The sequence below is a fragment of the Rhinoderma darwinii genome, chromosome 2 (assembly GCF_050947455.1).
Source record: "Rhinoderma darwinii isolate aRhiDar2 chromosome 2, aRhiDar2.hap1, whole genome shotgun sequence".
NCBI lineage: Eukaryota > Metazoa > Chordata > Amphibia > Anura > Rhinodermatidae > Rhinoderma > Rhinoderma darwinii.
In genome coordinates this window covers 381,850,271-381,864,589 of record NC_134688.1, presented here as the reverse complement: position 1 = coordinate 381,864,589, position 14,319 = coordinate 381,850,271, and positions in this window count along the sequence as shown.

The following is a 14,319-nucleotide window of genomic DNA, read 5'->3' as shown; positions in this document are numbered from 1 at the left end:
ATAATTAGAGGTGCAGTGTATGGTGCTATTATATTTAGGGGCGTAGTGTGTGGTATAATGATAACTTTATATTTATTTATAGGTGCAGAAATGTTGGAAAAGTGAGAAGCTGAAGACATGTGAGCGGCAAACTGCAGAAATGGGCTGTGACCGGGAGAATTCATCATAGAGGTCTGGACCAAATGGAGAAAAAGAACTAGAATCTGAGACGTCACCGGTGAGTCACTTAATGTAAATGTTCATTCTGCCTCTAATCAGTAATGTAGTCACTGTATGGTCTGCAGCGAGATGATTATGATAGGATTTATTTTTTGTGAAACAGCGACTCCCAGCATATCCTTATCATTGTTCGGGCCATGCTGGGAGCTGTAGTTTTACGCCGTACATACCTATACGGCAGGGGTTACACAGCTGTATTTGTTCTGGGGCTGTATATATGTATCGAGCTTGGTTCTGGTGTTGTGTATAGAACCATATTGCTTGTGAAATGTACAAATAATTTTATGTTCGCGTTACATAAAAAGAAATGACACGTCGATTGGTAGAGAAAACAAACATGGCGAGGGGGAAGAAGAGGTTTGGGGGGGGGGGCGCCAAACTGAATCTTTGCCCCGGGTGCTGGAGAACCTAGCTACGCCTCTGTCATATGGGAGGAAATGATGTCAGAGGGCCTGCCTCTTGGGATGATGCTTAATCCCATGTGACCGCCGCTGCAACCAATCGTAGGCTGCAGCGGTCTCCTGGGTTGAGACATGCTGCAGTACTGCTACGTTTTCCAAAGTGGACATTCTGGGCGAAAAACTGCACCTCAGTATTGTGCGGTTTTTCGCTCGGAATTCCCTGCGGCACACAGGACGGATACCCTGCATGCTTTTACGCAGAGTATCCACTCCGTGAGAACTCAGCCTTACAAATTCTGATGTAAAACACTGAAGGAGGCCTTAATCATATTTCCCAGTAACAATAGTTTGCATCCCGTAACCCAATAGTACTTAATGCTTTGAAATGAACGCTAATATATAATGTGAACCTAATTATTTAAATATTCAGTGGACGAGGATAGGCAGAACTTTATAAAGCTTGGTGGTAACTGTTGACGTAACATCCACATGAGTTCAAGGACGCAAGGTTTCCCAGAACGTTGTCCAGAGCATCAAACTGCCCCTGCTGGATTGCCTTCTTCCAATAGTGCATCCTGGTGCCAGTTCTACCCCAGGTAAGCGACACTCACGTACCCACACATATATCTTGCCATGTATTGCAGCAAAACTGCGCTGTTTTGTCATAATTTACCAAGAATCATGGCACACTGGCGCAGTTTTGCGCAAGTCGCGGACAAAAAAATGCTTTTTTTTTCTGCAACATAAAAACCCAGCCTAACATAAGAAATAAGATAATCAATATTGTTGACTTCACCTGTCAGTGGTTTTAAGGTTATGGCTGAATGGTGTATATTAGGTTTTGTCATCGATTTTTAACAGTTATTTGAACACAAAATAAACCTATTCAAAAGCTAAATTATTAATATTTAATTAAAAATATTGTCAAAAATGTTTGTACTACTGACAGCTCACTACAGGATCTATCCCACTCTTCTTCAGAGTCATTGAATAATTTATTGACTATTCATATAAGAACCCGTCAAATTGGGAGATTCAATGTTAACATCAGCCCCCCGCCCTTCTGCACAATGTATGTTATCTACCCCACCTACACCATAATCTTGAGCACTGACAACTGATCACACATCAAGTATTTCTACAACCGTAACAAAAAATAATAATTTTGAAATGGCTGATAAATTTTGCAACCTGTATGAAGCTATTATTATTTTGCCACAACCTAGAGAATATCTATACAAATGCTCATTATTGGGGAACCCCCTCCATTATATTTAGTTGCCCGACCAAGACAAATGTAAAGAGTTTGACCAAAGCAGATATTTTCCAACGTTTTCTACTTGGGCCTCACCAGACATAAAATGTTGATACCATTGGTTGTGGTTCATGCCAACATTTAATTTTTTTTATCAAAAATGTTACGATTTGTTTTATTTGTTAAAGAGGATGTTGAACGATCTGTTTCTTGGTCTGCTCTGACCGGTACATATAGAGTACATATAAAAAGTATGCGCTGTATTTCTTTCTTTATATTTTTAAAAATTACCTACATTTTCCATCGGTCACTTGAACCCAGTAGAACGTTAAAATAACCAAGAAACAAGTAATTTATGTAACTAAACCAGAGATTGAGGTAACCATAAAGGGCTTGTCCACACACAACGAAATTGCTGCAGAAAGGTTTTTACGTCAAAAAATGCTGCATATTGTTTTGTGTTTTTCACACTGTTAGGAGATGGAGACATCTCCTCCGACAAACGCAGCAATTCTGGTCACTTTCCGCAGCAGGAATTGACGTCCGAAAAATACGCACCGCAGGTCATTTTCTGCTCTGAATTTTTACGGCTTGAGGATGAGATTTGTTAAATCTCATCCACTATGTTGCTACTGGATTCTGCTGCATTTTTTCCGTCCGAAATTCTGGCTGGAAATTCCACAGCGTGTGGACAAGCCCTTAAAGGCCTGCTTTGTATCCTGTATACAGAGCAGTTGTATCATGCTCTGAGACCTGAATCTGTCAGGTTCGCTAGACTGACGGATTCAGTGTCAGGCTGGGTTTACACGACCTATTTTCAGACGTAAACGAGGCGTATTATGCCTAGTTTTACGTCTGAAAATAGGGCTACAATACGTCGGCAAAGATCTGCCCATTCATTTGAATGGGTTTGCCGACGTACTGTGCAGACAACCTGTCATTTACGCATCGTCGTTTGACAGCTGTCAAACTACGACGCGTAAAAATACAGCCTCGTCAAAAGAAGTGCAGGACACTTCTTTCAGACGTAATTTGAGCCGTTCTTCATTGAACTCAATGAAGCACAGCTCAAAATTTACGGCTGTCAGAGAAGCCTCGCAAAATGCGAGGAGGAGCATTTACGTCTGAAACGAGGCAGCTGTTTTCTCCTGAAAACAGTCTGTCTTTTCAGACGTAAATGCCTGCTATCGTGTGCACATACCCTCAGTCGGTCACATGCAGAATCCACATGTAATTGGTCATATCTAAGTTATAAACTTAGATGTGGTGGATAACAGGTGGATCCTGTGTGTCAAAGACCCGCAGCACCCGCTGACACTGAACCCATCAGCCCCACAGAACCTGATAGATACAGGTTTCAGTGCTAGATACAGCTGCTCTGTATACAGGATACAAAGCAGCTGTATCTCAAAAAGTAAAAATATTTTTTAATAAAATATAATTAGAAAGTAGCACCAATCGAACTGCTAGACATTTTTATTTTAAAAAAAAAAAGCTTTCGAAGGTGTAAATAGACTTTTTTTTTTTTTTTTAGTGTTTTTTTTAAATTGTAGAATGGCAAACTAAGATACAACTACAAGGATAAGATTTAGGTCTTATTTACACAAACATACACCACCGTTCAAAAGTTTAGGGTCACTTAGAAATTTCCTTATTTTTGAAAGAAAAGCACAGTTTTTTTCAAAGAAGATAACATTAAATGAATCAGAAATACACTCTATACATTGTTAATGTGCTATATGACTATTCTAGCGGCAAACGTCTGGTTTTTAATGCAATATCTACATAGGTGTATAGAGGCCCATTTCTAGCAACCACCACTCCAGTGTTCTAATGGTACATTGTGTTTGCTAACTGTGTTAGAAGGCTAATGGATGATTAGAAAACACTTGAAAACCCTCGTGCAATTATGTTAGCACCGCTGTAAACAGTTTTGCTGTTTAGAGGAGCTATAAAACTGACCTTCCTTTGAGCTAGTTGAGAATCTGGAGAATTACATTTGTGGGTTCGATTAAACTCTCAAAATGGGTAGAAAAGGAGAGCTTTCATGTGAAACTCAACAGTCTATTCCTGTTCTTAGAAATGAAGGCTATTCCATGCGAGAAGTTGCCAAGAAACTGAAGATTTCCTACAACGGTGTGTACTACTCCCTTCAGAGGACGGCACAAACAGGCTCTAACCAGAGTAGAAAGAGAAGTGGGAGGCTCAGCTGCACAACTGAGCAACAAGACAAGTACATTAGAGTCTCTAGTTTGAGAAATAGACACCTCTCAGGTCCTCAACTGGCAGCTTCATTAAATAGTACCTGGAAAACGACAGTGTCAACGTCTACAGTGAAGAGGCGACTCCGGGATGCTGGCCTTGATGGCAGAGTAGCAAAGAAAAAGCCATATCTGAGACTGGCTAATAAAAGGAAAATATTAATATGGGCAAAAGCACACAGACATTGGACAGAGGAAGATTGGAAAAAAGTGTTATGGACAGACGAATCAAAGTTTGAGGTGTTTGGATCACACAGAAGAACATTTGTGAGACGCAGAACAACTGAAAAGATGCTGTAAGAGTGCCTGACGCCATCTGTCAAGCATGGTGGAGGTAATGTGATGGTCTGGGGTTGCTTTGGAGCTGGTAAAGTGGGAGATTTGTACAAGGTAAAAGGGATTTTGAATAAGGAAGGCTATCACTCCATTTTGCAACACCATGCCATACCCTGTGGACTACGCTTGATTGGAGCCAATTTCATCCTACAACAGGACAATGACCCAAAGCACACCTCCAAATTATGCAAGAACTATTTAGGGAAGAAGCAGGCAGCTGGTATTCTATCTGTAATGGAGTGGCCAGCGCAGTCACCAGATCTCAACCCCATAGAGCTGTTGTGGGAGCAGCTTGACCGTATGGTACGCAAGAAGTGCCCATCAAGCCAATACAACTTGTGGGAGGGCCTTCTGGAAGCATGGGGTGAAATTTCTCCCGATTACCTCAGCAAATTAACACCTAGAATGCCAAAGGTCTGCAATGCTGTAATTGCTGCAAATGGAGCATTCTTTGTCGAAAGCAAAGTTTTAAGGAGAAAATTATTATTTCAAATAAAAATCATTATTTCTACCCTTTTCAATGTCTTGACTATATTTTCTAGTCATTTTGCAACTCATTTGATAAATATAAGTGTGAGTTTTCATGGAAAACACAAAATTGTCTGGGTGACCCCAGACTTTTGAACGGTAGTGTAATGATAGGGGTAGGGAAACGGACAAGTGAGCCCTAATCTACCCGCCACTCTGTCCCTGCCTACTTGCAACGACCCGCCCTAGGCGACGGGGTACAACTGGGCGGCGGTCCCTACGCTCAGTAAGTGCACGAGACAAACAGACAAGGGTAGACAAAGCTAAGGGAAATAGGGCAGTTGCCCACGGCAACACCGTGAGCAACAAGAGAGGTGAACGAGCCGAGTCAAACCAGGAGTGTACGAGGAACCAAACGCAGAGCAGGAGAGTAGTCAGTAAGCCAGGGTCAGTATGGAGCAGGATCAAATAGTCAGGAGCTGTAGCTGGGCCAGGAAACCACACGAGAAGAATCACAAGCACTGGAGGAACAGGAAAGGCAGGTATAAATAGACAGAGGGCGGGAGCTAGCTGAGTCTGGCCAGGCTGCGATAGGCTCTCCCACTCCTAAGCCTGCCAGCCTGAGTGGTGGAAGCTGGAGTCCGTCTCAGAGACATAGACTCAGGTGCCGACTGATTACCTATGGGCGTTAACCCCGCTGTGCCTGGCAGATCCTTTACAGGTAGTGTATTTTTCATCCGTTTGCTATTCTTTTTTTAAAACAGACAGCACACTGACCAATGAAAGTCAATAGCGCTGTTTTTCAATGGAGCATGTGTCCGTTGCAGACCCTACTCGCCCATTGAAGTCTATGGTTGCGTGAAAAAAACTGTTCACACATGGATGTAACACGAACATTCATATGGATGCAAAATGTTCTGATTTTTGGGACACAAATTGGAGATGCTTGTGTAAATAATGCATAAAGATAAATGAGACAACATACAGTAGAGTGGCTTTAGTGTAACTACTGTGGCGATTCCACTTGCTGTTATAATCCTATCTCAAGTGTTAGCACCAGAGTATACAAGGTGACATCAAAGTCACAAATTAGATCTTGTATTAACACTACTGTTCCAACATAAAGCTAATAAATGGATTTTGCAATGGGGGAAAAAAATAGAAAACAGCTGTTGGCAGTTTGTTTTACGTGTCTTTAATGGCTTAACTTGTTTTGTGGTTTCTCTTGGTGGTTTAGGTAATTTGTGGTTTGATTTGTCCTAAGTCAAATTACTTCCATGTGACTGAGTAATTGTATAAATATTTTCAAACTGTATGTAAATCAGTAGCAGGCAGCAATAAACAGATGTAACATAATATTAAATAGTATATACTGTAGGATAATACATTGTATAAATGACAGTTAAGGCTGCGTTCACATCTGCGTCAGGGCTCCGTTCCGACGTTCCGTCTGAGCTTTCTGACGTTTTGACGGAATCAATACCGTAGTCGACTTCGGTATTGATTCCGTCAAAATGACGGAACCCTTGCACAACGGAGACAAACGGAAACCATTTGCACCGGATCCGTCATCAATGGTGATGGAAATGGAAACCTATGGTTTCCGTTTGTGTCAGTCAGGGCTCCGTTCCGACGGAAAGCTCAGACGGAACGTCGGAACAGAGCCCTGACGCAAATGTGAACGCAGCCTAATAGAGTTTCTAAAGCTGATCTACACCGAAACTTCCTGATGTTTGCGAGCTTTGTATTGCATTGCATTGAGGGCATTATCAGTGGCGTAACTACCGCTGTAGTAGCCATAGTGGCTGCTACGGGGCCCGTGGCATGGGGGGGCCCGTGTCGTCAGCCGGCACGAGCCCCCCCATGCCCGGCGGCTCTGCTAGCAGCCGCTATGGCTGCTACAGCGGTAGCGACACCACGACGCCAACACTATGACTATTTAACACTGGTCCTGCTTTCTAAATGCTGGAGCAAGGAACTGACATCCTTGCGCCTGTCTGCACCGAGTCACAGCACAGACCGGAGGAGAAGGATCCTCCACCCGTCGTGGGAACGGGGATAGGTTAGTAATTATGTTATTATTTTTCTATTAGGCACTATGGGAGCATTATACTAGGTAGAGAAGGGTGGCTGATATGGTGGCTGCTATAGGAGCATTTTACTATATGGGGAAATTATACTGTGGGGGCATTATACTGTGGGGACAGCTATGTGGGGGCATAATACAGTGGGAACATCTATGGATGGCATTATAGTGTGGGGGCAGCTATGGGTGGCATTATACTGTGTGGGCACAGTTATGGGTGTCATTATACTGTGGGCAGTTATGGGGGGCATTATACCGTGTGAAGGGCACTATGGGAGCATGAACCGGGTGTGTATGGGCGTGGATTTGGTGGGATTAGAGGCGTGGCTTAAATGAAAAAAATTTTCAGCTGCGCGCCGCATTGATTGTCCCTCTTTGTGATACTTGAAAGTATATCACAGTCTACAGGGAGGGCTGTATGGGGAGGCTGTATAGCCCTGTCTACAGGGGGGGGCTGTATAGCCCTGTCTGCAGGGGGCTGTATAGCCCTGTCTGCAGGGGGGGGCTGTATAGGCCTGTCTGCAGGGGGGGGGGGGCTGTATAGCACGGTCTACAGAGGGGGCTGTATAGCACGGTCTACAGGGGGGGCTGTATAGCACGATCTACAGGGGGGGCTGTATAGCACGATCTACAGGGGGGCTGTATAGCACGGTCTACAGGGGGGGCTGTATAGCACGGTCTACAGGGGGGCTGTATAGCACGGTCTACAGGGGGCTGCATAGCACGGTCTACAGGGGGCTGTACAGCACTGTCTACAGGGGACTGTATATCAATGTCTACAGTAGGGGGCTGTATGGCATGTTTGCTATGGGGCGCAGTGTTTCCTAGTTACATCTCTGGGCATTATGCAGTATGCTGTGCACCACTGTAAATATTTTAATACACCATGCAGCAGCAAGTCTATATAACAAGCTTAAATGACCATACTTCAAATTTTCCTAAATTGGCAACAAATTTTTTAAATAGTTTGTCCACATAGGGTAAATCTACCTACATCTTCAATCCTTAGGTGCTCATGCTCTGACTGTAGATCAGCAAAGGATTTTATATGGTCTGCCCCACCACATAACCATATGTGTATAAAGCAATTTAATCCTCTTCAGCCCAGGTTTAGTCTGGGTTCTGTGTGTCTACACACACTCTTCCACTTATTCATAAAAAAAACTAAACCACGTGTGCATCCACATAACTAGCTTGTAAAGGTCTTTAGAGATGGGCCCTCAAGTCATGAGTTATTGGCTGACATTATCAAGAGAACTTAATACAGCTCTTAATGAGCCATACACCCAATCATTTCTCATATGGGACCAGCAGGAAAATGAACAAATGACTAGAGATTATAGTGCAGGTGTTCTAGGTAATGTCTGCTTTGTGTCAGCGAGCTCCGCTACATGGTTACATATCCCAGGCATGGACGGGAGAATGACTGCATCTGTTTCTGAAAGCCTCAGGACATAAAAGCAGCAAACAGGAATAGACTGTCGAGCAGGCTTGCTCACTGGAGATGCCTAGGGTGAATGGTGTATTAGATGCATTTAACCCATCTAACCTTAGCTCAGAGAAGGAAAGACGTAACATCTCAGATTGCCAATCATGTCATGAATTTGACTTTCAAAAGTTCAAATAATTATTACCATATTTGTGCTCCATGTTCTACTGTATATGTTTTAGGCGTATAAAACTGCCAGACGCAGTGTTAAAATGAGTTAATATCTTTAGCAATGAATATGTACCAAGAGAGCAACGAAAGCCATGGGGTATAGTCGGAAATTGTAGCCAGCCCTTGACTTACAGATGACGGCCGGTAAGCTGGCAGGAATCCTTCAGTGGTGCTAACAATCAGCTCTTGCCTTGAAGGGTCACTTTTGTCACCAGAGCAAGCATGTGAAAATATGACAGAAAGGCTAAATGTTTAATGAAGGATCTACTACATGCCACCTTGATTGTGTGTTCAGCAGAAGCATCATCATCACAAGAACTGTTTTTAAGGAACTACATAGATTCGGTTTCCATGGCCAAGAAGCCGCATATAGGTTTGAGATCACAATGCATTTGGCCGCTTAAAAAGATCTTGCACCATACGTGTTGACTGTCAACCAGTTCCTTTTATCATAGCTTGAAGAGGACACACATAATTGGATTGGAGTGTGTAACCGAGGACGTGGCCCCAACCACTGCAGGAGTCCCACTTGAGTCGGCTGCGTCAAATGCTGCATGAGCTCGTAATCCACAATTAAGGCATCTCTGTAGGTCACTGTGAGTTCTATCCACTGGCACATGGAAAGGGCTACGGTCTGACCTGCTAGCGCACCAAAGCATTTTAGCACTTTTCGCCCTGTATACCTTCAACACCTCTTCGGGTCACATCGACAGGCTAACTGCTACCATTTACAGTATGCGGATCCCTAACACCCAGCAGCAACTACACAAGGTAATTGCTCTACTTGGAGCCCTGACAAAACTTGTGACGATAAACCTTAGTTAGAGTCTCTAGTTCAACGCAATATTTAGCTAGGCGCCATTACTTTAGGAGGCTCACACCTAGGGTTGCCACCTTTTCCACCCAAAAATACTGGCCAGGTTCAGAGTGTATTTACACGTACCATTTTTTTCGCAGTTTTTTGTGTCATTTTGCGCAAATCGCAACAGAAAAATACCACAAAGCCAGTGCATGTAAATACTCCCTTTCATAGGTAATTTGATTTCTCCCTTAGGTCTCGGAGTCTTAGACAGACAAGTACTGTAACTCATCATTATGCTCCTCCGACCTCCACTCTTGACTCTAGGGGCTGTGCCGGCCAGCAGTGTGCACATGTCCACCTGCTGAATTTGAGTGTCTCTGGCTTTCTGCTGCCATGACCACTGCAATCTCCCATCGACGACAATCTCACAATTGACTTAGTCCTGGCACTGCTGCCATTCCTAGAGCTGGGGGGCCTGACAAAGGAGTATCCAATCCAAATAGGAAGTACCCTGACTAAAAGCTGGCATTTTTATTATGCTAAAATACTGCCACTTGTTATTGAAGGTAAAAAAAAGTTACTTTTACCCACCTCCGAGTGTAAATGTCGGCTGGGCCAGTGGTTTACCGACTTGGTGGGAACCCTATTCACACCCTAGAAGAGCACACAATGGTAGTTCTTCTGAAGCGCCGCCTTTTCACGTCGGCACTTCAGAAGATGTAGCACCCGAATCGGGTGCTATGCTCGTGAAGTCCAGGCTGTTGCTAAGAGCCTCGGGCTTCAGAGCAACGATCGGAGACAAATAGCAGTGGTCTCCGATCATGTTTAACCCCTCGGATGTGGCGTATCTGATTGATTTTATAGGGAGGGGGCTCCCTCTCTCACCCCACCAGCACACCCACGATGCAATCACGGGGTGCCGATGGTTTCTAAGGCAGCAGGGGGCCTAACAAATAATACATTTTCTAAAGCACCCAGGGGCCTGAAATAATACACTGCAATACAGAAGTATTATAAAATTGATCACATGGTCGTATAGTTAAGTCCCCTAGTGGGACTAAGAAAAAAGTAAAAAAGTTCAATAAAGTTTATAATAAATAAATAAAAATCCCAAGTAAAAAAAAAATAAAAACCCACTTTTTGTAAAAAGTTACAAAATTACACATATTTGGTATCGCTGCGTCCATAACGACCCCATGTATAAAATGATTACATTATTTAACCCGCACGGTGAATGGCGTAAAAAATAAAATAAAAAACAATGACAGAATTGCTGTTTTCTGTTCATCCTGCCTTCAAAAAAATTTGATATAAAGTGATCGAAACGGCTTTCCTTGGAAAGCCGAGCAAGTGGTGTACGGGCTCAATAGAAAGTCTGAGCCCATACACCACTTGCTCGGCATTCTCAGAAAAGCCAATCAAACAAAGCAGCACAGCGCTCACCGATCAAAACTTCTGACATCTCAAAAGTTTTTTTTGAAAGTTTAGTTACACTTTAAGGTAAATTAGATAAATAAAATAATTAGAAAACAATGACAAAATTATTTATTCACAAATTATATGTCACAATTAATAATAATAGAAATTAAACGTTAAAGGGGTTGTCCAGGATAGAAAAACATGGCTGCTTTTTTCCAGAAACAGATCCCCAGCGGTCCATGGGTTGTATCTAGTATTGAAGCTCAGCTCCATTGAAGTGAATGAGGCTGAGCTGTAATACCACACAACCTGTGAATCTGTGTGGTGCTAGTTTTGGAAGAAAGCTGCCATGTTTTTCTAATCAATTCAACTTCTTCCTGTCCCACAAAAAAACAAGGCTTCATATAATTACATGAGTTTAAAAAAATATATATAGCTGTCGAAGTGCGGTGAGGCATACGAAAAAATGTCTTTCTTTCTGCCAGCACAAATTGGCATCTATTGCATCTATATACTTTTCTTAATATTGAGGTGAAATTCTTCCACTACCATAGTTCTACTAATATGTGTAGTTTACCACCACCACTGAAGAAACAAATATTCTATAGATGAAAGTTCTGAGGTCCAGCATATACTATCAGGTTTGCATTTTTAATATTGTGGCATTACCAAATGACCAAGCATTGAGAATTACCACATAAAGCTAGGAGGTTGTTTGACTACTTAGGAAGCCATGGACTACTCATTCTGGTTAGTACTGAAAAAACTTAAAAAAGAGCAAAGAAAGAAATAATCTTTGATTTCAAAAATCATATAAAAGAGGATATTCACTTTCATCTATGATCATAAGAGTATTGAAAACTATCAAGCTCTTTTTGCAGGATCTACTGCCATGTATTAAAACCAAACAATTCAGAAGTCAGATGTCTATTGATTTCTCTGCATGTCCTGAATTATAGACCTAAATAAATGATGTTTCTAACATTGACTATTTTGTACACAGCGAACAAGACTCAGTTTCTGGGTCCAGTCATGCACCGGTTTTATTGAGTAAGTATTACAATTGTTTTTAAAGAGGCTCTGTCACCAGATTTTGCAGCCCCTATCTGCTATTGCAGCAGATCGGCGCTGCAATGTAGATTACAGTAACGTTTTTATTTTTAAAAAACAAGCATTTTTGGCCAAGTTATGACCATTTTTGTAGTTATGCAAATGAGGCTTGCAAAAGTCCAAGTGGGTGTGTTTAAAAGTAAAAGTCCAAGTGGGCGTGTATTATGTGCGTACATCGGGGCGTTTTTAATACTTTCACTAGCTGGGCGTTCTAAACAATAAATTCTATGTACCCCAAAATGGTGCTATTAAAAATTACAACTTGTCACACAACAAAACAAGACCTTATACAGCTATGTCGACGCAAAAATAAAAAGGTTATAGCTCTTTGAATAAGACTATGGAAAAACGTAAAAAAATGGCTTGGTCATTAAGGTCTAAAATAGGATGGTCATTAAGGGGTTAATATATATGGTGCATGACGCTTGTGCTGTTTTTGTGACACACATTGCGTTTCATCTCTAGCACATTTTAATTGATAAATGTGCCATATTGACCTATATATGTAGTGACCTTATTTTTCTCTGTTGCTTAATGACGTAACCTAAGAGGGCTCATAACCTCAAAAAGTGTAGAGGATAAGAGAATATACAGTACCATCAAGACATCAAAGAAATGTTCTAGTCATTATATGTATTCATGCCTCCTTATGACATCATGTCCCATCCCACAGGATCAAATAAAACAATAATCAGCTTGACTAAACGATCAATGACAAAATGATTGTTTCTCATTCGGGAAATTATTTATTTGTACATCAAAGATGACAAAATCAACTAGTACAAATATTAGAAATGCACAGTGAAAACGCTACAGTAGTCAGTCATAAAGAGCTATACGTTTTATTTTTGCAAGAATTTTTGCAAAATTCCATTGAAATGTTAGTCACGATTTTGCGCTAATTACTGCAAGAGCACAAATTGACCGCGAAGTGTGCAGCCTTATACTGAAGGGCATGACCAGTCGTGGCGTATTTTTTCCGCCACTGTCCGCATCAATGCCGCACATAATCTGCGTTGCAGATTCTGTTGCGGCTCTGCCTTAGGGCATGACCACACATGGCGGAATTCCTCCGCAACTGTCCGCATCGATGCCGCACAGAATCTGCGTTGCAGATTCTGCAGCGGATCTGCACAAAATGTGCAGTACATTGATGCGGACTAGCTGCTGCAGACTGCGGGAAAAGTGCTTCCCTTCTCCCTATCAGTGCAGGATAGAGAGAAGGGACAGCACTTTCCCTAGTGAAAGGAAACGATTTTCATACTTACCGGCCGTTGTCTTGGTGACGCGTCCCTCTTTCGGCATCCAGCCCGACCTCCCTGGATGACGCGCCAGTCCATGTGACCGCTGCAGCCTGTGCTTTGCCTGTGATTGGCTGCAGCCGTCACTTACACTGAAACGTCATCCTGGGAGGCCGGACTGGAGACAGACGCAGGGAGTTCTCGGTAAGTATGAACTTATATGTTTTTTTACAGATACATGTATATTGGGATCGGTAGTCACTGTCCCGGGTGCAGAAACAGTTACTGCCGATCGCTTAACTCTTTCAGCACCCTGGACAGTGACTATTTACAGACGTCTCCTAGCAACGCTCCCGTCATTACGGGAGCCCCATTGACTTCCTCAGTCTGGCTGTAGACCTAGAAATACATAGGTCCAGCCAGAATGAAGAAATGTCAAGTTAAAAAAGCAAGACGTATCCGCAGCACACATGACATGTGCATGACAGCTGCGGACTTCATTGCGGAACTTTGAATCTCCATTGAAGTCAATGGAGAAATTCCGCCATGAGTCCGCCACTGCTCCGCAACAGACAGAGCATGCTGCGGACACCAAATTCCGCTCCGCAGCCTATGCTCCGCAGCGGAATTGTACGCATCGTGTAAACGAACACTGCTAATTTAAAGTGAAAGTCAATGGAGAAACGGCTCCGCTGCGGATTAACGCTGCGGAGTGTCCGCAGCGGAATTTAAGTGGAATTCCGCCATGTGTGAACCCGCCCTAAAATGGGCATTAAATTGATGCGGACTGTCCGTTGCGTATTGATGTGAAAGTACTTTCCCTTCTCTCTATCAGTGCAGGATAGAGAGAAGGGACAGCCCTTTCCCTAATAAAAGTAAAAGAAATTCATACTTACCCGGCCGTTACCTTGGTGACGCGTCCCTCTTTCGCCATCCAGCCTGACCTCCCTGGATGACGCGGCAGTCCATGTGACCGCTGCAGCCTGTGATTGGCTGCAGCCGTCACTTGGACTGAAACGTCATCCCGGGAGGCAGGACTGGAGGAAGAAGCAGGGAGTTCT